Below are 21,862 nucleotides of genomic sequence, written 5' to 3'. Positions count from 1 at the left end.
GCATTCTCTCCATCACTTTAAGTCTAGACAATCAACAAAACAATCAATCAAGCCCTGACTTGTAGCATTTTATCCATTTCCAGGGTGTAAATGCCCTCGCTGAAAATTTAACAATTGTCCCAGAGAGTTTGAGCTAGCTCCAGCACACCCCTGGTTGGTCTGTTTCTAACAAGCAGGCTGGGGAGTAATCAAAGTTGAGAAGATTGGGGGTGGGGAGGGAAGATTTGAGCTGGGTCTCCAAAGTTCCAAGTATGTACAAATATGGAATCTCAAGGATAGAGGGAGAGAAACCTGGTGGCTTAACACTTTTGCTCTGTTCTATGGCCCCACCAGCCTTAGGACCTAACTATAAAGGCTGGCCTAGAGGAGGCTAAGGTCAACCTTCCTTCCTTCCTCTCAAATCAGGTATAGGCCCCCAAATCCTTACCTCAGAAACTTTTGGAGGAAGTGGTTTTATAGCCAAAGGGCATTGGTTTGAATTCTAAGGCAGTCAACATGCTATTGGAAAGACTGTTGGATTTTGGATTCCAAATCTCACCTCTGCTACCATGTGTGACCCTGGGCAAGTCACTTAACCTCTCAGTGATCTAGGCAACTAAAGACTAAAAGTTGCAGAAAAGGTGCTAACCTGTACCAGCAGAGCAAGTTTCCTCACATGGGAGTTTCCTATTCCAAGGACATCAGTTCCTATTCCTCTCCCTTGGGCTACATTAAGAGAGCTTCTAGGAAAAAGGAGTCGATAGCCCCATGTATCATTCCCTGCTCAGATGACCAGTAGATTATTGTGGTCAGTTCTGGGAACCACAGTTGAGGAAGGATGGTAATAAGCCAGAGAGGGAGGGACAAAGATGGTGAAAGGTGCATCCCTCCACTAAGGGACAAACAAGGAAACAGAAATGGGTCTGTTGTCCTGTGACCTGTGACCTGTGACCTCCCAGAGTGACACCCTCTGACAATATAGTTAGTTCAGCTGAATAATTCACAACAAAGTCAAGTCAAGTCAGTGAGCATTTAAAAGTGCCCACAATGGGCCAGGCACTGGGCTGAGCACCGTCTTGACTTGACTTGTTGTCAAGCCATTGCAGAAGAAGGTTTACAAGCCCTTAGATCTGGAACTGGACAGAACCTCCAAGACTGCCTGGTCCAAGTCCTGAATTTTACATAGGAGGAACTTCAGGCTCAAAAAAGTCACACAGACAGTAGATAGCAGAGGCCAGATTAGAACCCGAGGCCACTGGAAGCAAGTGACGAGGAGGCAGATCTCTGAAGAACAGAAAGACACACTTTCTCCCAAACAGAACAATTCAGTCATAAAATAATTGCCTCCTGGAAGAAGTATGCTCACTGTCATTGAGGCACCCTAGCAAGGATGGCCAGCCCCTGACAGGAGGCTAACAAGGGATTTCTATACTGGGATGGAGGTTCCAATCCTGAGAATATATGATTCTCATGTCCTTTAATTTGAAGATAATAGGATTATAAAGGTCCAGGCATCTGTGATTCTTAGGATATGATTCTGTAGGTCAATCAGCCAATCAACACACAATTATTAAATACCTACTATGTGCCAGGCACTGTGCTAGGCACAAGGGGAATAAAGACAAAAATGAGTCTAGGGACAAAAGTCTCCAGCCTGAAGAGCCTGCATTCTATCAGGGGAGGCAACACGTATGTGTACGTGAATACAAATTACATGCAAAATGAATACAGAGTAACTAGAAAGGAGATCCTAGGGGTTCAAGAATGGCTTCTTGTGTTGCTGCTTAAACAGGATTTGGAAAAAAAACTAGGGATTCTGAGAGGAAGCGAGAGGGGCACCTAGGGGTGCCTAGCACAGTGTCTAGCTCTTAATAATTGCTTGATGAGTGTTTGATTGGGGGAATGCATCGTAGGCATGGGGGATAGCCTGTGCAAAAGCATAAAGATGGGAAATGGAGTATCTTGGGCGAAGAAAAAGCGAGAAGTCCAGTTTGGCTGACAGCATAAAGGAGAGTAATGTATAATAAGGCTGGAAAGTAATGCAGAACCAGGGCTTTTGTGAAGGGCTTTAAGTGCCACACAGAGGCATTTGTATTTGATCCCAGAGGTACTAGCGAGCCCCAGGAGCTTCTTGAGGTCAGGGCATGGTCAGATCTGTGTTTTAGAAAAAATTACTTTGGCAATTGCGTGGAGGATGGATTGGAGAGAGGAGAGACTTGAGACAGGGAGACAGATTAAGAAGTTTTTGCAATAGTCCATGCACGAGGGGATGCAGGCTGTACTGGGGTGATGGCCGTGTGAGTAGAGAGTAGAGGACAGATATGAGAGAGGCTGTGGGCTAGAAATGCAGGATTTGGTAATAGATTGGGTATGTGAGGTGAGGGATATTGAAGAGTCAAGGATGATGCTGAGGTTTTGAACCTGGATAATTGGAACGATGGTGGAACTCTAAAAAGAAATCAGAAAGTTGGAAAGGGGGTCTCTGATATCCTCTCTTAGGTTCTTAGGTTCTAAGGTTCCAAGAGTCTTCCATTCTGACATTCTATGATTCTGTGATTCTAGGACTCCGAAAAGCTAGACGCTGAGCTTGAGGCTTCTGGGGCCCTTGGGCAGGACCTGGGAGGGGGCAGGGCAGACCATCTGAAAGCCTTGTGGCTGAGAAGGCCAAGGGGTCTGTGTCTCTGTGTGAGTGTGTGTGTGTGTGTGTGTGTGTGTGTGTGTGTGTGTGTGTTGGGGGAAAGGGGGGGATAGTTGGAGGGAGAGAGGGGAGTGTTAGTGAGCCTGAGATTTCCTGTTTATCCTTTCCCAGGGGGTGAGCAGACCTTGCTGAGCAGATCTGCTGGGATAGGCCCTTCACAGGATGGCAGGGCCAGGAGGGTGAGTGAGACCCTGTGTTCCTGGAACCTAGCCAGCCCGCCACAGCCCTTGTCCCTGGGGACCCACGGGCGTCTCTGCAGATCCCCGTGGGAAAACCTCAAACCTTTTCCCATGAGCCCACCCCCTCCACCACCACCACGGGCATCCCTCTACTCTGCTTTTACCCTCGCTTTTTGTCTCTGCATTATGGCCTCTTGTCTGTCTGACTGAGTCTGACTCTTAACAGATCTACCTTTTAGCCTTGTGTTTGTCTCTTTCTGCCTTTCTGTTTCTATCTCTGTGTCCATACCTATCTCTTTTCTCTCATGCTTTCTATCTTTCTTTGATTGTCTATCTCAATGTCTCTGTCTCTCCCTTTGTCTTTCTGTCTTAAAATATCTTTTCTCCTCCTCTCTTGTCTCCCACCCTCAATCTGTTTCTTGGTATGTCTCCCTGTCTCTATCTTCATTTCTCTAAGGTCCTTGACAGCTATTACATTCTATTTTCTAAGGCCCCTTCCAGCTTTGATATTCTGTTGTCTTAGGTCCCTCTTAGCTCTGACATTCTCAGTTCAAAGATCTTGTCCAGTTCTGACATCATGTTTGGAGTCCTTTCTAAGCAGTTTCTGTCTCTTTTCCCAAAACAAAATTGCCTTTGGAGGCCACTGGTAGTACAGCAGATAAAACACTGAGCATAGACTTGAGAAACAATAAATTCAAATCTGGCTTCAGACACTTACTAGCTGTGTGACCCTGGGCAAGTCACTTAACCTCTACCAATCTTATAGGTATGTAGCATCTTACTTGTTTGGCATCTTAGTTGTTTTCCAAAATAGTTGGATCAATTCACAGCTCCACCGGCAATGTATCAGTGTGCCTATCTTTCCAAAACCACTTCAACATTGATCATTCCCCTATTTTGTCACCTTTATTAATCTGATGGGTATGAGGTGAAACTTCAGGGTTGTTTTTATTTGCATTTTTCGTATTATTATCTATCTATCAGTCTGTCTGTCTATCTATCTGTGTATGTCATATATATGTCTATATATACCTATTACATATAGATACACCTATCTTATAGGTGTATGTGTATGTATATCTTTGTCTCCTTGTTGCTGTGTCTCCATAATGTTGGCTCTGACTCTCCGGCCTCTCTCTGTGCTTGTCTCTTCTTGCCTCTCTCTCTCTGTCCATCTGTTTGTCCCTATCTGTCCATTTCTGTTTGTCTTATGTCTCCATCTCTCTCTGTCTCTTTCTCTTTCTCCGTCTCTTCCTTATTCTATCCCAACATCCACTGAATCCAAGGGCAGATCCCAGCTTGCCCGCTCTAGCCCTCTCTTTCTCTGTCCTATCCAAATCTACATCCTCCCACTGCTTGGCAGAATTGTCTATATTTCCCTGCCCTTGCCTTAGGGGGCTTGCATCTTAGGCTTGGGTGGTGGGTGGCACAGGCTTCTGGGAAGGAAGGAGAGTGAATTTATTGGAGGATAAAATTTTAGGGACAGAGGCCAAAATGAAACCTGGGACATCTCTCTAGGGATCATCTCCATTGTAGACAGATCCATATAGAAGAAGGGAGATGGACAGGATGACCCTTTGGGGCTTTGGGGCTCAGTGATTTGCTTTATTGGTATGAACATAAATAGAAATGCTTTTCATCTTTGCATAGTGGAAAGGGCACTTCATTTAAAGTAAAAAGAGTTGGGTTTCAATCCTGACATTGCTATGTGATCGTGGAAAAGTCACTGGAGCTCTTTGGGACTATGTTTCCTTATTTGTAAAGTGAGGGAGTCATACTAGATGATCTCTGAAGAAATCTTTCTGCTCCTCCCCCATTGGTTAAGTCCCCCTGTGGAATCACACCATTTTGAGGAAGGGCTAAGACCGCCATCTTTCATTCTCTAGACTTTACCATGTTTCCATGGTTTTCAACTCCCTCTTATATGTTGTCTTCCCCCACTGGAATGTGAGCTCCTTGAGGGCAGGTACTAGCCTTCTATTTGCATCCCCAGCACTTAGCACAGTGCCTGGCACATATTAAATGCTTTATAAATGCTTGTTGACCTGGCTTGACTTGATTCTAGATCCTATAGTCACATGATCCCACTCTTCCCAACCAGAGATGAAGTAGGGGAATGGAAAAATTTGGTTGGGGAGTAGGAGGAGAGGAGAATCAGTCCAGAAAAGATCTGAAAGTTCCCAAAAGATCCCATAGACTGAGATGAAGTATTCAGAACATTGATGAGCTAGCTTCCCATCCCCTGCCAACTTCATCTCTCTATTTATTGGCCCTTTGACCCTCCTGGCTCTGCAGCCATATGTCTTCCTGCTTACCTTGGCATCCTTGAGCTGCCAGGTAGTGCTATGTAGGTCAAAGAGATATCTGAAGCCTTGCCTTATTAAGTTCTAGGTATATTTCCAATCAATCAATCAACAAGCATTTAATAAGTATTTGCCATGCACAGAGTTGGGTCCTGGAGATACAAAGACAAGTAAAATAATCTCTGCCCGCAATGAGCTTGTATTCTATTGGGACATACAACCTATACAACATACAGACATATAGGCAAGTTAGGGATAGGGACTGGACCTTTGATTTCACTGATATACAGAGCTCCCAGTGAGGAACTTTCTCTGCCAACACAGGTTGCCACCTTCTCTGCAACTTAGAGTCTTAGAGAATTAGTTGGTTATCTAGAGCACAGAGAGCTTAAAGGACTTACCCAGGATCACACGACCAATATGTATCAGAGGCAAGACTTTGAACTCAGGTCTTCCTTGTTATTACACCAATTCTTTAACCACTATGCCACTGACTCTCTAAGTATATACACAAAAAAGACATGATATAAGTACTAGGTGTTGAGGGGGAGAGGGGGCAGGGGAGGGAACTAGTAACTAAGAAGGATCAGGGGAAAGGGAGGTAATAGGCATTTATATAGCACCTACAATGTGCCAGGCATTGTGCTAAGTGTTTTACAAATATTATCTCATTTGATCTTCCCAACAACTCTGCAAGATAGATGCTATTATTATCTCCACTTTACATTTGAAGAAACTGAGGCAAACAGAGGTTAAGAGACTTGCCCAGGGTCACACAGCTAGTAAGTATCTGAGGCCAGATTAGAATTTATGTCTTCTTAACCCTATGCCCAGTGTTTTATCTGCTGTACTACCAGCTACCTCCAAAGACATCAGGAGGGGCTTCATGTCAAAGGTGGCTTTGGAGTCTTGAAGAAGACCAGGGATTTGAAGAGGGTAGGAAGTGCATTCCAAGCACGGAGGCACAAGCAGTGCAAATGCAGGGAGATTAGAGATGGAACGTCTTGTGCAAGAAACAGCAAGCCAACAGGTTTAACCGAACCATAGAGCATATAAAGGGGAGTATTAATGTATAATGAGACTGGACAGGTAAGTCAGGACCAGGTCATGAAGGGTTGCTATTCTTTCCAATGACATTGTTTCAGTCATTGTGTATAGTATTATTTTCCTGGTTCTGTTCGCTTCACTTTGCATCAATTTATAAAAATCTTCCTATTCCTCTCTTCCTTCTTTATGCTCATTATTTATGATCACAGTAATATTCTATTACATTCTTTTACCCTGGTTTATTTAACCATTCTCAGTCTATGGGCATCTACTTTGATTCTGGTTCTTTGTTATCACAAAAATTTCTGCTATAAATGTTCTGGCATGTAAGAGTACTCTCTTTTGGTCAATATGCCTAGCAGTGGAATCTCTAGGTCAAAAAGTACTGGCATCTTAGTCATTCTCTGCATGATTTTATATTGTTTTCCAAAATAGTGGATCCATTCACGGCTCCACCAACAATGTTTCAGTGTACCCGTCTTTCCAAAACCACTCCAACTTTAACCATTCCCTTATTTTGTCATCTTTGTTAATTTGGTGGGTATGAGGTGAAACTTCAGAGTTGTTTTTATTTGCATTTTTCTTACTATTTGTGATTTGGAGTATTCTTTCATCGTTGCTGATAGTTTGCATTTCTCCTTTTGAGAATTCTTTGTTCTTATCCTTTGACCGTTTCTCTATTGGGGAATGTCTTTTAGTCTTATTTATTTCCATTAGTTACCCGTCTAGCTTTGCTTTCAGAGGTATTTGATGCAAAGATTTTTTTCCCCAACTGACCACATCCTCCATGAAAAACTTTGCATGATAAATAGAAGGATTTATACTTGAACCCAAAGGTAATACTAGGGAGAGACTGGCATTTAATGCTGTTGTTTCTGGGAAATCACAGCTTACTGCCTTTCAGGAGGATTAAGGGGGAGACAGGGGTTGGTGATCAGATCTGGGCTGAAGAGAGCTGCAACATGAAGCATTCAGTTCTTCCTCTCTAAAATGTACCAAATGTGGTGAAGGAGGAGAGCCTACATCTCCTGGGAGGGACCAGAAAGGGGCAGAGGATCTGGGACAAAGTTGGGATGTTAGACTTCTACAAGCCTGCCTCTTGTTTAAATACCAACCCGATTCTCCTTAGCCTCCAGGAGAAAGTCCAGCCTCCATGAATGAAAGTTAGAAAGAGATTAATTTAGATTTGACAAAATTTAACAATTATAGCTGTCCAGAAAGTGGAATGTGATGTGTCAGGAAGGGGGAGCAGTGGGCTTTCCTCAGTGGAAGTCTTCAAGCAAGGGCTAGTTGGTCACTTATTGGATATGTTGGGGTAGGGATTTTTTTTTGTATGTTTGGGTAAGCATAATGGCTAGACCATTGGAGCTGGAGTCAAGAAAATCTGGTTTTTGTGAGGTTCAAATGAAATCATGTATATAAAGTACTCTGAAAACCTGAAGGCACTGTCTGCATCCTAGCTATTATTATAGATGGCCTCTGAAATCCCTTCCAACTCAGAAATTCTGTGACTGGGTTGTTAAGTCAGAAGAGACGTGAGCCTCAAATTCAAATCCTAACTTCCACATTTATTAGCTATGTGTTCTTGGTCTCCTCATCTGTAAAATGGGTATGGTACAACTACTATAGTATCATACTATTGATGCCTATCTTACAAAGTTGTTATGAGTATAAACTTGAAAGTGCTTCAGAGATGGGAGTTATAATTATCGTTGTGGTTATGAGTTATTATTGAACAACCAGAGAACCTCCTTTCCTAACTTCAAATGATCGCACCCTAAGCCTCAGGCCTCATTGACTTGCAGCCAGCTTCCTAGGACCCTGCCTTCTCCTTGGAGCAGATCCAGAGATCTTAGGATCAAAGATTTAAAGCAGGAAGGGACCTTCTGGGCCAGGCCCCTTGCTTTAAAGATGAGGAAAATGCAGCTCAGGTGACTTGCACAAAGTCACGGAGAAAGTAAGCAGCAGAGTCAGGACTTCCACCTTTCACTACTTCCCAAACCTCTCTGATTCCCGAGCTCCAGTCTGGGGGCTTCAGGCCTCCTAGATTTTACTTACCCCTGGGCCTGCTTGGCCACCTTGCCTCAGAGACCTTCTGCCTCCAATTCCTAAGCACTCTCCTAATTCTATGTCTGAGTGCCTTTGCCTGGCCCTGCCTTCTTTCTGCCCTTCCCTCCCCATTTCCACATATCCTAGTCATATGTACGATTCCTATCCCCCTGCTGATGAAATTGGTCCTCTTCAAGAATGGATGAATAATGCAGCTAGGTGGTGCAGTGGATAGAGCACTGGCCCTGAAGTCAGGAGGACCTGAGTTCAAGTCCAGCCTCAGACCAAACACTTGACACTTACTAGCTGTGTGACCCAGGGCAAGTTACTTAACCCCAATTGCCTGAAACAAAAAAAGAATGGATGAATAACAACAACAGTGATTTCTGGAGTTTATTCACAAAGGACAAGAAAATACACAGATTTAAGAATAATCCATGTGGCCAAGAGCCATAGATGAATGGATACCAGTAATGTTCTTCAGGCCCAGCTTGGACCAGTCTGATTCTCCCTAGGCTGAACAACTCGTCTTTTGTGGCTTCTGGATGTGAATTGTGTCTCCTGCCCCATAATAAAAGTCACTTACCTTTCCTGGGCCTTAGTGTCCTCATGTCTGAAATGAGGAAAATGAGGGATTGGATTAGATTTGTAAGGTCCCTTCCAGCTCTAATTCTATGATTCCAATAACCCCCACTTCCGCGATGGATCGAGCTTATTGGTTCCTTCTTCCAGCCCCTGGCTCCCTCCCAGTCAATCAGGGGCCTTCATGAGGGCACGGGAGGGATTTTGGTGAGGTGCTTCCCTCATCCTGGCTTCAGTGAGTGCTTAATTTCCTCTCACCTCTACCACGAAACAACCAAAATGTACCAAACGGGCACAGAATTCCCATGCCCTCAGCAAGATCACCTTTTAACCAGACCCCTCCAGGGCTGGGGAACATGCAGCTTCAGGCCACACATCGCCCTCTAGGTGCTCAACTGCTGTCCTTTGACTGAATCCAAATGGATCGGCTGCACTTGAGGACCTAGAGGGCCACATGTGGCCTCGAGGCCTCAAGTTCCCCACCCCTGTTTTAGACCATCCTGCAGCATGGGCTAGGCTTGTCTTATTTCTTCCTGAGGGCTGATCTCCAGAGATAGAGATGCCACATACTCCTGGTGTGATTCTCTTAGCATTCAGGGAATTAAGATATGCCAAGGGTCTTCACCTAGAATCACAGATTCTCAGAATTGGAAGGGGCCTAAGAAGCCATTTGTCCCACCTCTTACTGAAATAGCAATGCCCCTTCTTCCCTTGACCTGTCCTAGGTAATCATTTAAAATGGTGAGGTACTCTCTTGATCCAGACAACCCCACAAAATCATGCAAGTCAAGGGGTTCAAATCTCCGGGTACACTTCAAGAACACCCGTGAAACAGCCCAAGCTATCAACAGCATGCATATCCGAAAAGCTACCAAGTATTTGAAAGATGTCACATTGAAGAAACAATGTGTTCCCTTCAGGCGATATAATGGTGGAGTTGGCAGGTGTGCCCAGGCTAAGCAGTGAGGTTAGACACAGGGTCCTTGGCCCAAAAAGAGTGCTGAATTCTTGCTGCATATGCTTAAAAATGCAGAGAATGACACAGAACTGAAGGGTTTGGATGTGGATTCTCTCGTCATTGAGCATATCCAGGTTGACAAGGCATCTAAAATGCTATGGGCGTACTTACAGGGCTCATGGTCGGATCAACCCATACATGAGTTCTCCTTGCCATATTGAGATGATACTTACTGAAAAGGAACAAATTGTTCCTAAACCAGAGGAGGAGGTTGCTTAAAAGAAAAAGATATCCCAGAAGAAACCAAAGAAACAAAAGCTTATGGCACAGGAGTAAATATGACATTAGAAAGCAAATAAAAGTGAAATGAAAACACTTGTTAACAGTAAAAAAAAAAAAAAAAAAAAAAAAAGAAATAGGAATCCCCTCTAAAACGTCTCCAACAAGTTTTCATCTAGCCTTTCACCTGAAGATCTTCAGTGATTGGGAAATTTACCACCTACAAAGGCATTTTTGGACAGTTTTAATAATTAGGAAGGTTTCCTGTTAATAGGACATTTATTAAGAACTTACTGTGTGCCAAGCACTGTGCTGAGTTCTGGGGTTACAAGAAAACAAGACAGTCCCAACTTTCAAGGAGCTTACGTTCTAATAGGGGAAGACAAATCATAAAGGGGGAGCTAGAGAGAGTTCAGGAGGGAGGAAGATACTCCCATGGGGGCTGACAGCTGATGGAGAGGTGAGGCTGACCAGAGAGTGAGCGGGAGATGAAGTGAGCATTGTGGCTGGAGCTCCTCAAGGTATGGCAGCCTAAGAGAAGACTGTGGAGTCTGAATGCGTATGGAAGCATATTATTTTGTTTTTTGGTTTTTTTCTTTGTTAGGTTTTTCTCTTTGGTTCCAATTCTTCTTTATAACATGACTAATATGGAAATATGCTTAATAGGATTGTACATGTATGGCCTATATCAGATTGTACGTTGTCTTGGCGAGAGGCAGGGAGACGGGAAGAAGGAGGAGAAAATCTGAAATTTAAAATCTTGTAAAGATGAATGTTGAAAACTAAAAATAAATAAATAAATACTTTAAAAAGAGAGAGAGAGATGGTAGCCCAGGCAGAGATTGGCCAATCAGAGAGTAAACCTCAGGGAAGAATCATCTTTAAGAGGGTGAGGGAGCTGGTGTGGGGCAGGGCAGCTAGGTAGCACAGTGGATAGAGTGCTGGGCCTGACCCAGGAAGACTCATCTTCCTGAGTTCAAATCTGACCTCAGATACTTATTAGCTGTGTGACCCTGGGCAAGTCACTTCCCTGTTTGCCTCAGTGTAAAATGAGCTGGAGAAGGAAATGGCAAATCACTCCAATATCTTTGCCAAGAAAACCCCAAATGTGGTCATGAAGAGTCAGACACGACTGAAAAGACAACAAAAGTGGAGGCAGAGCAGAAAGGGGAGCCTACTGAGCCTAAATTTACCCTCCACACCTTCCACCTGCTGTCCCCAGATCTGCTCTGTGGGGTCAAATGGTGCAACCAACCTGTTTCCCACTCCAGTCAAAAAAACAGTCTTCCCATTTGGTCTTCCCTTCACAAAGAGAAGACCTGGTCAGCATTGCCTTCATGCAGGTCCTTTACACGGACTTGTCCATTCATTTGGTGAACTTTTATTGAATCCTAGAATGTTACATTCATAGAATCACAGCCTCCATGATCTGGGAGGGGCCTTGGAGGTCTTCTAATCCATCTCCCAGTGTAGAAATCGCCTCTAGAATCTTCCTGTCCATTCTTGCTCAAAGATCTGGTGATTGGTCCACTAGAAGAAGGCACTAGATTATAAGCCCCCTTCTTTGGAGAGAAGACACACACCTGAGACAGTTAAGTCATAATAGAGATCACACGTGCCAAGGATTAAAGCAGTGGGTTTAGAGAGATTAGGGAAGGCTGCCTGGAGGAGATGACACTTGCACTGGTCTTTGAAGAATAGGAAAGATTTGAAGAGGTAAGAGGTCGGTGGAGGGGGAAGACTTTTTTTTTGTTTGTTTATTCCCAGGATTTAGTACAATTGTTCGCTGGTAATGAGTCCATTATTGAATGTTTGTTGAATTGAGCAAAAGTGAAGAGAAGAGAAGTATCCTGACTTGTTCTGGGAATATTAGGGAGGCTGGCCTGGCTGGAGCCAGCAGGATGTGTAGAGAAAGGGGTGAGGAAGATTGCAGCTAGATAAGGGAGGTTGGAGCCAGACTTGAGAAAGCCTCCTCCAATACTCCGTGGGGAGCTACAGCACGTTCCTGAGCAGGGGAGGTCATTGGTTAGAGCTGGGCCTTAGGAAGGAGACTCTGGCCAGGTTTGCAGGAGGGATGAGGGGAAACAGGGAAAGCAATATGGATCCTCCAGGCTGTCTCCCCTTTTCTCGCCACCTAGACTAGCATCCTTCATCAGACTTCCAGAATTCACTGCCCCATTCCCTAGAGAAGTTAATTTATTTAGCCCTGGAGTCAAATCATCTTGATTGGGTGCAAACTTGCCAAGCCCTCTGTATCTAGGCAGCCCCAGACAAGACCTGACTGTACTTTACATCCCATGCAGCCCTGTACCCAGAACATCTTATTATAGGAACTGCACCCAGTCAGTAGAGTAGCTCTCTTTGTCCTCCCTCATTTTCTGTCTCTTGCTCTGAGCACAGTAATAAATCGACAGCAGCCTTGTTTTTGGAAAGGGCCTGTCAACTGAGCAGAGATGCTTCAACTGACCATCCCTGAGACTTCCCAAAACAAATTTCCCTTACCTGAACAGCACTGTCCTCTATGCATTAGAATGTAAGTTCCTCCAGGGCAGGGATGGTCTTCAGGTTTGTATTTCCCGCCCCCCCCCCCCCCCCCCCCCCCAAACCTGGCATATAGTAAGCACTTAATAAATGCTTTTTTATTCCTTGAGTCATTCAGTCATCCAAGACTAGAGTGGGTGAGGCCCCAGCTCGGCCTGAAACCCCCTATAACCTTGAAGCACATAGACATAGTCTAGGGATAGTAGATTAGTATCATAGAAAGAGTCCTGGAACCGGAGCCAGGAAATTTAGATTTGAATCTTGACTCAGTCACCCTAAATGAGTCACTTAACCTCTGTGATTCAGTGTCCCCTATAAGATACTTCAAAGGACTGTTGTGAAGAAAAATGCTATAGAAATGTGAATTGTGGTGGTCTTTTTTTTTGCTGTTGGTTATTAATTATATGGGAGGCATGGGGAGAGGGTCCTGAACCCCATGACAACCCCAAGAAGGAGTCAGTACTCAGAGGGGAGTTCCTTCTTGTGGCAGCCCCTTCCACTGTGGGATGGCACAATGCTTTGTTGTTGTTATTCAGTAATGTCTGACTCATTGTGACCCAGTGGGCCATACTGTCCATGGGATTTTCTTGGCAAAGATACTAGAGTGGTTTGCTATTTTCTTTTCTAGCTCATTTTACAGATGAGGAAACTGAGGCAAACACAGTTAAGTGACTTGCCCAGCGTCACACAGCTAGTGTCAGAGGCTGGATTTGAACTCAGATCTGCCTGATGATATGCCCAGCCCTCTATCCACTGAGCCACCTAACTGCCTCCCAGGCAAAGAGAGGGTAAGTGACTTGTCCAAGGTCACACAGCTAGTAAGTGTCTGAAGCTGGATTTGAACTTCCTGACTCCAGTCCCAGTGCTCTATCCTGAGCCACCTAGCTACCTCAAGCACAATGCCTGGCACATAATAACACTAAATCAATGCTGGTTGATTAATCGATTGATTTACAGTTCTGTTTACTAGGATATCCTTCCTTACTTCAAGCCAAAATCTTTCTCCTTCTAACTTCCCTAAACACACCTCCTTGTAACTATGCCCCTCCTACCCTCCCCAAATATACACTGGCCTTAATTCTGCCTTCTGGGCAGAACAGAACAAGTCCGCTCCTTCTGCCCCAGGATGGCCCTTCAGACGTTATTAGAAGAAAGAGGAGAGCTGGAAAACATTGGAGACTTCATTGGTTTAGATGCAATATTCCTAGAGACAGGAAGTGATGGCCAGGAGTCAGCGAGGTCCTTCCTCCAATCACATCTACTGTGCTATCCTTCCCAGTAGAGGTGGTGTGGAGGGTGGGAAGAGGGTACCTCTCTCAGCCATAAATATCTTTAGGGAAGGGCCCCTCATGGGCAGTTCTCAAGAAGACTTAACAAGCTAGACTCGGTCTCCCCCAATGCAGAGGGAATCCCCCTCCTTTCATCTGTTCCTAGCAGAGTGGTGGAGGAAGGACCTCAGGGGGTATCAAATCCATCCAGAAGATGACCAACCTCTAATGAATGGGGGAGGGGAGGACCAACACTCACTTTCCTGGACAACTTTCCCTTATATGAGTTATCTCCCTCGCTAAAATATAGGCATCTCAAGGACAGGAACTCTTCTCTTTCTATCCGCAGAATTTAGCACAGGGCCTGGCACATAGTAAGCACTTAATAAATGCTTGTTGGTTGATTAGTAAGTGGCTCCTATTTCTGTAGTTCACTGTCTTTGTCAAGTGCTTTTTCCCCATCAGCATTGAAAGATAGGAACGGTAGACTAAGAGGTAATATCATCTATTAGAAATAGCCCAGGACTGGCAGTAGAATACCTGGGTTCAAGTCCCAGCTCTGATACCTACTAGGCCTGTGACCCTGGGCAAGTTAATTCCCCTTTCTGAGCCTCCATTTTCCAATCTGCAGGATGGGGGTGATGATCCATATACCACCTGCCTATAGAGCTGTGACAAAAGCTTGGCCTGTTTAGGTGACTTCCTCCTGGGCATCCCTGCCACAAGTCTCTCCCTACTCTAGTCCATCTTCCACCCAGCTACCAAAGTGATCGTCCATGTCACTCCCCTACTCGGCAAGCTCTTGGGACTCCCCGTTAACTTTAGGACCCGATAAAGACTCCTCTGCTTGGCATTTCCAGCTTTTTGGCTGACTCCAGGCTCCCTTTCTAGTCTTGTGACACATTGCTCCTATCCACACAAACCATAGCCTACTCCGATTGGCTTTCTCGCCTGTGCGCATTATCTCATCTTTTGCCTCCATGTCTTTGTGCTGGCTGTCCACCTGGGATGCCGTTCCTCCTCACTTCTGTCTTTTAGAATCCTTTGTTTCCTTTAAAGCTCAACTCAAGCACCACTTTCCGTCTTCTCTTATCCCCACCTCTCTGCCCACCCCAGCCCTCTCCAGAACCTCTACCCCAATGACCTTGTATTCATCCCATATTATTTGGGATTTACTTACATGCATCAGTAAGCTCCTTGAGGGCAGAGGCTGATTCATTTTTGTCTTCTGTATCCCTGGTACCTAGCGCAGTGTCTGGAATACAAGTGGCACTTAACAAATGCTTATTGTTTAAGCAGTTAATTCATTCAACCTTAAAGAACTCTAAAAAATGGAAGGTTTTGTAATTATCATTCTCTTCTTTCAGATGGGGAAACTGAGTGTGATTACCCAAGGTCACATATTTAAGAAGTATCAGAGCTGGGAGTCAAACCTAGGGGACTCATGGGTCAACTGAGGAAACAGGGCTCATACAGGAGAAACAATTAGAGAAATGGGGGGGATGGGGAGGATGAAGAGGCAGATGCCTTCCTGGCTTAAAGACAAAGAGAGCTCAGGGTGGGCTGGATGGAAAACAAAAAAGATTTCCTGGAGGATGAGGCCTTGAGCTGAGCCTTAAAGAATGAGGGGAACTTGGGTAGATACAAGAGGAGATGAGGGTTGTTCATGTGGGCAATCTTTGCTTAGGAAGGTGCTCAGGATAATACTAATACACTAATATTAATATACTAATACTAATACAAACACTACTCTTACTACTTATTAATAGCTAGCATTTATACAGTGCTTTAAGCTTTGCAGAGTATTTTATAAGTATTATCTCATTTGGTCCTAACAACAACCCTGGTAGGTTATTTTTATCCCCATTTTACAGATGAGGAAACTGAGGCACTGAGAAGTTAAGTGACTTGCCCAAGGTCACACAGCTGGTAAGTACCTTAAGTGAGATTTGAACTCAGATCTTCCTGACTCCAGGGCCAGGCTCCAGGTCCACTGTGTTACCAGTATTTCTAAGGAGGAAGCATGGGTGATCTTGAACAAGTCCCTTCCCTCCTGATCTCAGTTGCTCTCTACCAAATGAGAAGGTTTAGCATGGTTACAGTAAAAAGGAATTGAACTTTCTGCTAAACTTGGAGTCATGGAAAATGAGATCAAGTCCTGGCTCTGCCATTCACTACATGTAGGACCTTGGGACAGTGACTAGACCTCTTCTGGTTTCAGTTTCCTTACCCTTCAAACAAGGGAGTTGAACTGGATAGCCTTTGAGGCCCCTTTTGGCTCCTGACCTAGGATCTGGTGACTTATGCATTGAGAGAAGATCTCTGAATGGGGCATGAAGAGGTTGGTTCTGTCATGAACTTGCTGTGTGACCCTGGGCAAGTCATTGTACCTCTCTGAGTCATGGTTTCCTCATCTGTAAATTGAGAGGAAGCTGGGAGTTGGGGGTCAACTAGATGAAACCTAAGTCCCTTTGGACCTCTGTACCTTGGGATCTCTAATGGCTCTGAAAAGCCCTTAGGCTGTGATTTCAGGCCTAGCCTTCCCAGAGCTATCCTCCAGGAGGAATGGGGAGGCCTGGGGGCTTTGGTGGACTGAACACTCACATGTAAGTCTAGGGTGTGGCAGCAGCCAGAGAAACCAAGTCCTGGTTTGCATTCAGAGAGAAGCATGGCCTCCAGAACAGGGGAGGTGATGGTCTCCCTGTATTCCACCCATGTCTTAGCACGTCTCAAGGACCGTGCTCTGTTGTGGACATCACAGCTTAGGAAGGACATTGACATGCTGGGGAGCATCCAAAGAGGAAACCAGAGACTATGCCATATGAGAAGTGGCTGAAGGGACTGGGGATCTGGAGGGAGGATAGGAGAGGAGGAGAAAGAGAGAGGGGGAAGGGAGAGAAGAGGTATTTATCACTGTCTTAAAGGATCTAAAGAGCTATCCTGTGTAGAGGGATTGAGGCTAATTCTGCTAGACCCTAGAGGAAAGAACTAGGACCCATGAGTGGAAATTGCAGAAAATCAGATCTCAACTGGCTGTAAGGAAAAGTTCCCCAACAATTAGAGAAATTCTGAAGTGGAAATGGGCTCTCTTGGGTGGTAGTGAGCTCACCATCACTTGGAAGTCTTCAAGATGAGGCTGGATGACCATTTTAGAGGGATATTGTAGAGTTGATTCCTGCCCAAGTGGAAGCTGGAATAGATGACTTTTGAAGTCTCTTTCGACTCTGAGAATCTGTGATGGGGAGATGGGGGGCCCAGACTGCAGGCAGGAAGCTGGCTTTTCATCTTCCTGAGCTCTGCCTTATAAAGCACAGCAGCCAAAGGGCTGGGGGGGGGGGCAGGCTGGGTCCTGGGCTCTTGGCCCTGCTGTTGCCATGGTGAGGGAGAGCCCAGGAATTTCCGAGGGAACGGGACTAAATTAAGCTGTGGCTATAAATAGGCTGCCCACTTTTGGGGCTCTGGGACCTGGGGGGTGGCCAGGAAGGGTGGGACGAGACAAAGAGGGTAAGGAAAGAGAGAGAGAGACACACACACACACAGATAGACAGAGACAGACAGACAGAGAGAGAAAGAGACAGAGGAGGGAGGGAAGGAGAGAGAGAGAGAGAGAGAGAGAGGAGAGGGAGAAAGAAAGACCATATGAGGGGCATTATTGAAGGAGAAGGGGAAGGCAAAACAAGAGTTATGTAAGTGGGGAAACAGATCAGAGAATTTGGAGGTAGAAGGACCTTAGATCTCATGGCCCAACCCCCTCTTTTTAAAGAGAAGGTGGCTGAAACCCTGAGGAAGGAAAGGACTCATCTAAGGTCACACAACTAGTTTCTAGCAAAAATGGAGCTTGAACCTGGGTCCTCTGAATCCAACCCCAATGCTCTTTCCACTATAGTAGGCTGCTTTTCTTCCTCTAAGTGATTCAGAAATGAAGAGGAAGATATAGACAGTAGGGAAAGGAGGGGGCTAAATGTGGAAGAGAGGGAGACTGACCAGAGAGTTGTCAAGAGCAAGATCCCTGGATAACTTTAATTAAAGTCTGTAGCAATATTTGAGGATAACTGGGGAAGAAAGGAAGAATTTTTAAAATTTGTTTTCAGTATCACCAATAGACTTTTATTTACAGATAAAGAAACTGAGGCCAAGAGAGTTTAAGTGACTTAGCCAAGGCACCATAGGCAGTAGGTAAGAGGCAGCTGAGTGGTACAGTGGATAGAATGCTAGGCCTGGAATCAGGAAGATCTGAGTTCAAATCCAGTTTAAGACATTTACTAGCTGTGTTACCCTGGGCAAGTCATTTCACCTCCTCTGACTCAGTTTCCCCAACTGTAAAATGGGGATAATAATAGCACCTACCTTCCAGGGTTGTTTTGAGGATCAAATAAGATGATTATTATAAAGTGATTAGCACAGTGCTTGGCACATAGTACGTACTTAATAAATGCTTATTCCATTCTCTTCCCCTTCCTCCAAGTACTAGAACTGGGATTCAAACCCTGGTCTTCTGACTTCAAAGCCAGAGCTTTTTCTGCTATACCACACTAACTTCCTACACTTCATGGGTTCAGAGTTGGATGTGGGATCAGAGGCCCTGGGTTCAAATCCCAGAGCTAGTCTTAGGAGGTAGAACTATAATCTGCGATGACCTTGGGCACATCACTTAACTTTTCTTGGATTCCATTTTCTCATCAGTAAAATGAGGATGTTGTACTAGATCATCTCCAAGATCCCATCCAGCTCTAAAGTATGACTTTTTGTAGCACCCAAGTGTAAAACTATGTTTTTCCATATTAAATTCCATTCCCAGAGGTTTGACCAGTTGTTCTAGATCAGATTTCAAGACCTTTCTGGATTCTGATTTTGTCATCCATTGTTTGAGCTATCTCTCTTAGGTTTGTGTTTTTAGATTGAATAAATTTAATATCATCTCATCCATACCTTCATCTAAGTCACCAGTAAAAATGTTGAACGCCATAAGGCCAAAGATAGATCCTTTGAGCCCCTCCACTGAATACTTCCATCCAGATTGGCCTCAGTCCATCAATAGCTACTCTTTGTGTAAGGTCCTCCAGCCAGTTCCCAGTGCATCTGACGGTGCTATCACCTAGCCCACATATATCTCCAACAAGTCCACAGAAGATTTACTGGGGGTTGGAGGATACAACATGCAAATAGATATGTATATATATGATCATTTGAGGAGAGAAAGAACTAACGAATAGGTGGATAAGAAAAGGTGGCCCTTGATCTGGTCCTTGAAGAAAGCTAGGGATTCTGAGGAGCAGAGGGGATAAGGAAAAGCATATCAGGCATGGGGGACCACCTGTACAAAGTTACTGTGGTGGGAGATGGAATATTGAGTCCAAAGAACAGCAAACTGACTGATTCAACTGGAATGGAAAGTAAGTGAAGGGAAATAATTTGAAATAAGCAAGGCATGGAGAAAGGAAGATGATGGGGCTTATGGTGTAGGGCCAGTAAAGCAGAAGGCGAGATCATTTGCCAAGAGAGGGAGTTGTAGGGATCTTCAGGGCTTGAAGAGAAAGGAGAAAGTCTGGAACAGCCCCATGGGGAGAGAGTGGGAGAGGCAGGCAGTCAGAGATGAATGAAAGAAATGCCAAGGGCCATGACATGCATTTGCAGTAGACCCAGTCAGCAAAATTTTGTGCCTTGAACCGTGGGGGCAGGAGTAGTTGGTAAAGGTTGCCCTGGGGTGAGAGAACTGTGGGAGGTCATGGGGGTGAGAGATTCTAGAGTGGTAATGAACACATTGTTTAGTTGGAGAGAACTGTCAGGATGGGAGGAGATAGTTGAGACACCCAGAGACATGCCATATGAGAGAAGAATGGGGATGGGAGCAGAAGGGACATGGATACTGTGTGCAAGTATTCATTGAAAGGCTGCCATAGGGAAAAGGATTTACCATCATCTTACATAGAACATAGGCTGGTATCTCCAGCCCATGGGATTTGAACTAGTTCTCTTTCCCAAAGGGAAAGTGTTGAAGCTAGTAGAATTCACAAAGAGGCATCTTAGCTCAATATAAAGGGGAAAAAAAGCAATTAGAGCTTCCCAAGAGTGGAATCAGCCACCTCCAAAAGTAGTAAGTTCCCCATTACTAGAGATATTCAGATGGAAGCTAGATGAAAGTTTTGGGGGAATGCTTCAGGTGTTTCACCAGAGAATGTCTGAAGTCCCTTTAAACCCTTCTATTCTCCTCACTCTGCCCCTGTGGCTCTTCTAGGGATCTCCCTTCCAAGGAATTTGCTTAAAGGACAGATCAATGACCAAGCAAGTGACTTCTGTGATTTCTGCCCTCAACATTCTCAGGGCCCACCCCTCTTCTCCCAACCAATGGAAGGGGCCCAGGGACTGAGCTCACTTCAAACAGCAGATAATAATAGCTCATATTTCTATATTACTTTCAAGTATACCAACTACAACAATCCAACTGTAGGTAAAGCATTCTTTCCACTATAACATTCTTGTTCCCTGAAAATCTCATCTTTGAGAAATCTGTGTCATCTTTGGAGTGTGTCCCAGGATTCAAGGTGTGCTGAGCTCTGAGCTAAGTGTCAAAGGAGAACAGTCCTAGTGTTAGCTGCTACCTTGATTTGCTCTGCATACGTAGGCAGGTTCCCTAGAGGCAGCTAGGTGGTGCAATGGATAATGGGCCTGAGTCCAAATCTGGCCTCAGACGCTTACTAGCTGTGTGACTCTGGGCAAGTCACTTGATTTCTGTCTGCCTCAGTTTCTTCAACTGTAAAATGGGGATAATAATATCACCAACTTCCCAGGCTTGCTGTGAGGATCAAATGAGATAATATTTGTAAAAAATGCTTAGCACAATATCTGGTACATAGTAGATGTTGTATAAATGCTTATTCCTTTCCTCTCCTCTTATCTCCAGTAGTGAAATTATTGGATCAAAAGGTATGAACAGCTTAATGACTTCGCTCAAATAATTCTTTAGATCACATATTCATTTAGAGCTTATTGTGTGGTATGGTATAAGCTGCTAGCCAAAACCAAATTTCCGCCAATATACTTTCCAGTTTTCTTAGAAGTTCTTGAATAATGAGCCTTTCTCCCAAGAGTTTGTGTTCTGGGGCTTATTTCTACGGGATTATTGTATTCTATTGCTTCTGGGTCTTACTTATCTTGTCTCGTCCACTAATATACTCTTCTACATTTGTTAGTGTCAGGTCATTGATGATAACTGATTTATAACACTGCTTTAAACCTGGTAATGCTATGTCTCTTTGCCTTTCATTCATACTTAATTTCATTATTTCTCTTGAGAATCTAGATTTTTTTTTTGTTCTTCCAAAGAATTTGTTACTTTGCCTAGTTCTATAAGGTAACTCCTTTGCAATTTAATTGGCATAACACTTAATCTTGTATATTAGTTTAGGTACCATTGCCATTTTTATCACATTGGTACAACCCAACCATGCCTAAGGAATAACTACCAAGTTATATGTCTGTAGTTGTATTTCTATAAGTCCTGAGATTGCCTTAATTAACTTTTAGATGTTCTCTGAATTTTGGAATTTTTAAAAATGGAATTTCTCTACTATAATTTCCTCTTAGTATTTGTTAATATTATATGGAAATGCTAGTAATTTTTTCTGTTTGTTTTTTTTATCCTGATTTTTTTAAGCTATTGTCTCAATTGGTTTTTTCGCTGATTCTCTAGGGTGTTCTAAGCAAACTATCATGTTGTCAGCAAAAAAGAATGTTCATTTCCTCTTTGCTGATGGAATGGATATACTTTAATCTCTCTCTCTCTCTCTCTCTCTCTCTCCCTCTCTCTCTCCTGCTCCTCTTCTGTCCTCCCTCTTCTGTCCTCTCCTCTTCTCTGTCTCTCTCTCTCTTCCTCCTCCTCCCCCTTTCCTTTCCTCTCCTATTCTCTCTTCTCTCTTTCTCTCTCTCTCTCTCTCTCTCTCTCTCTCTCTCTCTCTCTCTCTCTCTCTCTCTCTCTCTCT

The 21,862-nt window shown here is 44.3% G+C and overlaps 1 protein-coding gene and 1 pseudogene across 2 annotated transcripts in view; both read left to right on the top strand.

Annotated features, from left to right (window-relative positions):
• ARHGEF17 (Rho guanine nucleotide exchange factor 17) overlaps nt 1-21,862 on the top strand; it is a 146,110-nt gene that overhangs the window by 25,585 nt on the left and 98,663 nt on the right. The gene's annotated exons all lie outside the window — the stretch shown is intronic.
• On the top strand, nt 9,553-10,131 carry LOC114032721 (annotated as a pseudogene).

The sequence above is a fragment of the Vombatus ursinus genome, unplaced genomic scaffold, assembly GCF_900497805.2.
Source record: "Vombatus ursinus unplaced genomic scaffold, bare-nosed wombat genome assembly UNPS02005659.1, whole genome shotgun sequence".
NCBI classification, from domain to species: domain Eukaryota; kingdom Metazoa; phylum Chordata; class Mammalia; order Diprotodontia; family Vombatidae; genus Vombatus; species Vombatus ursinus.
This window is presented reverse-complemented; position numbering and strand designations above follow the sequence as displayed.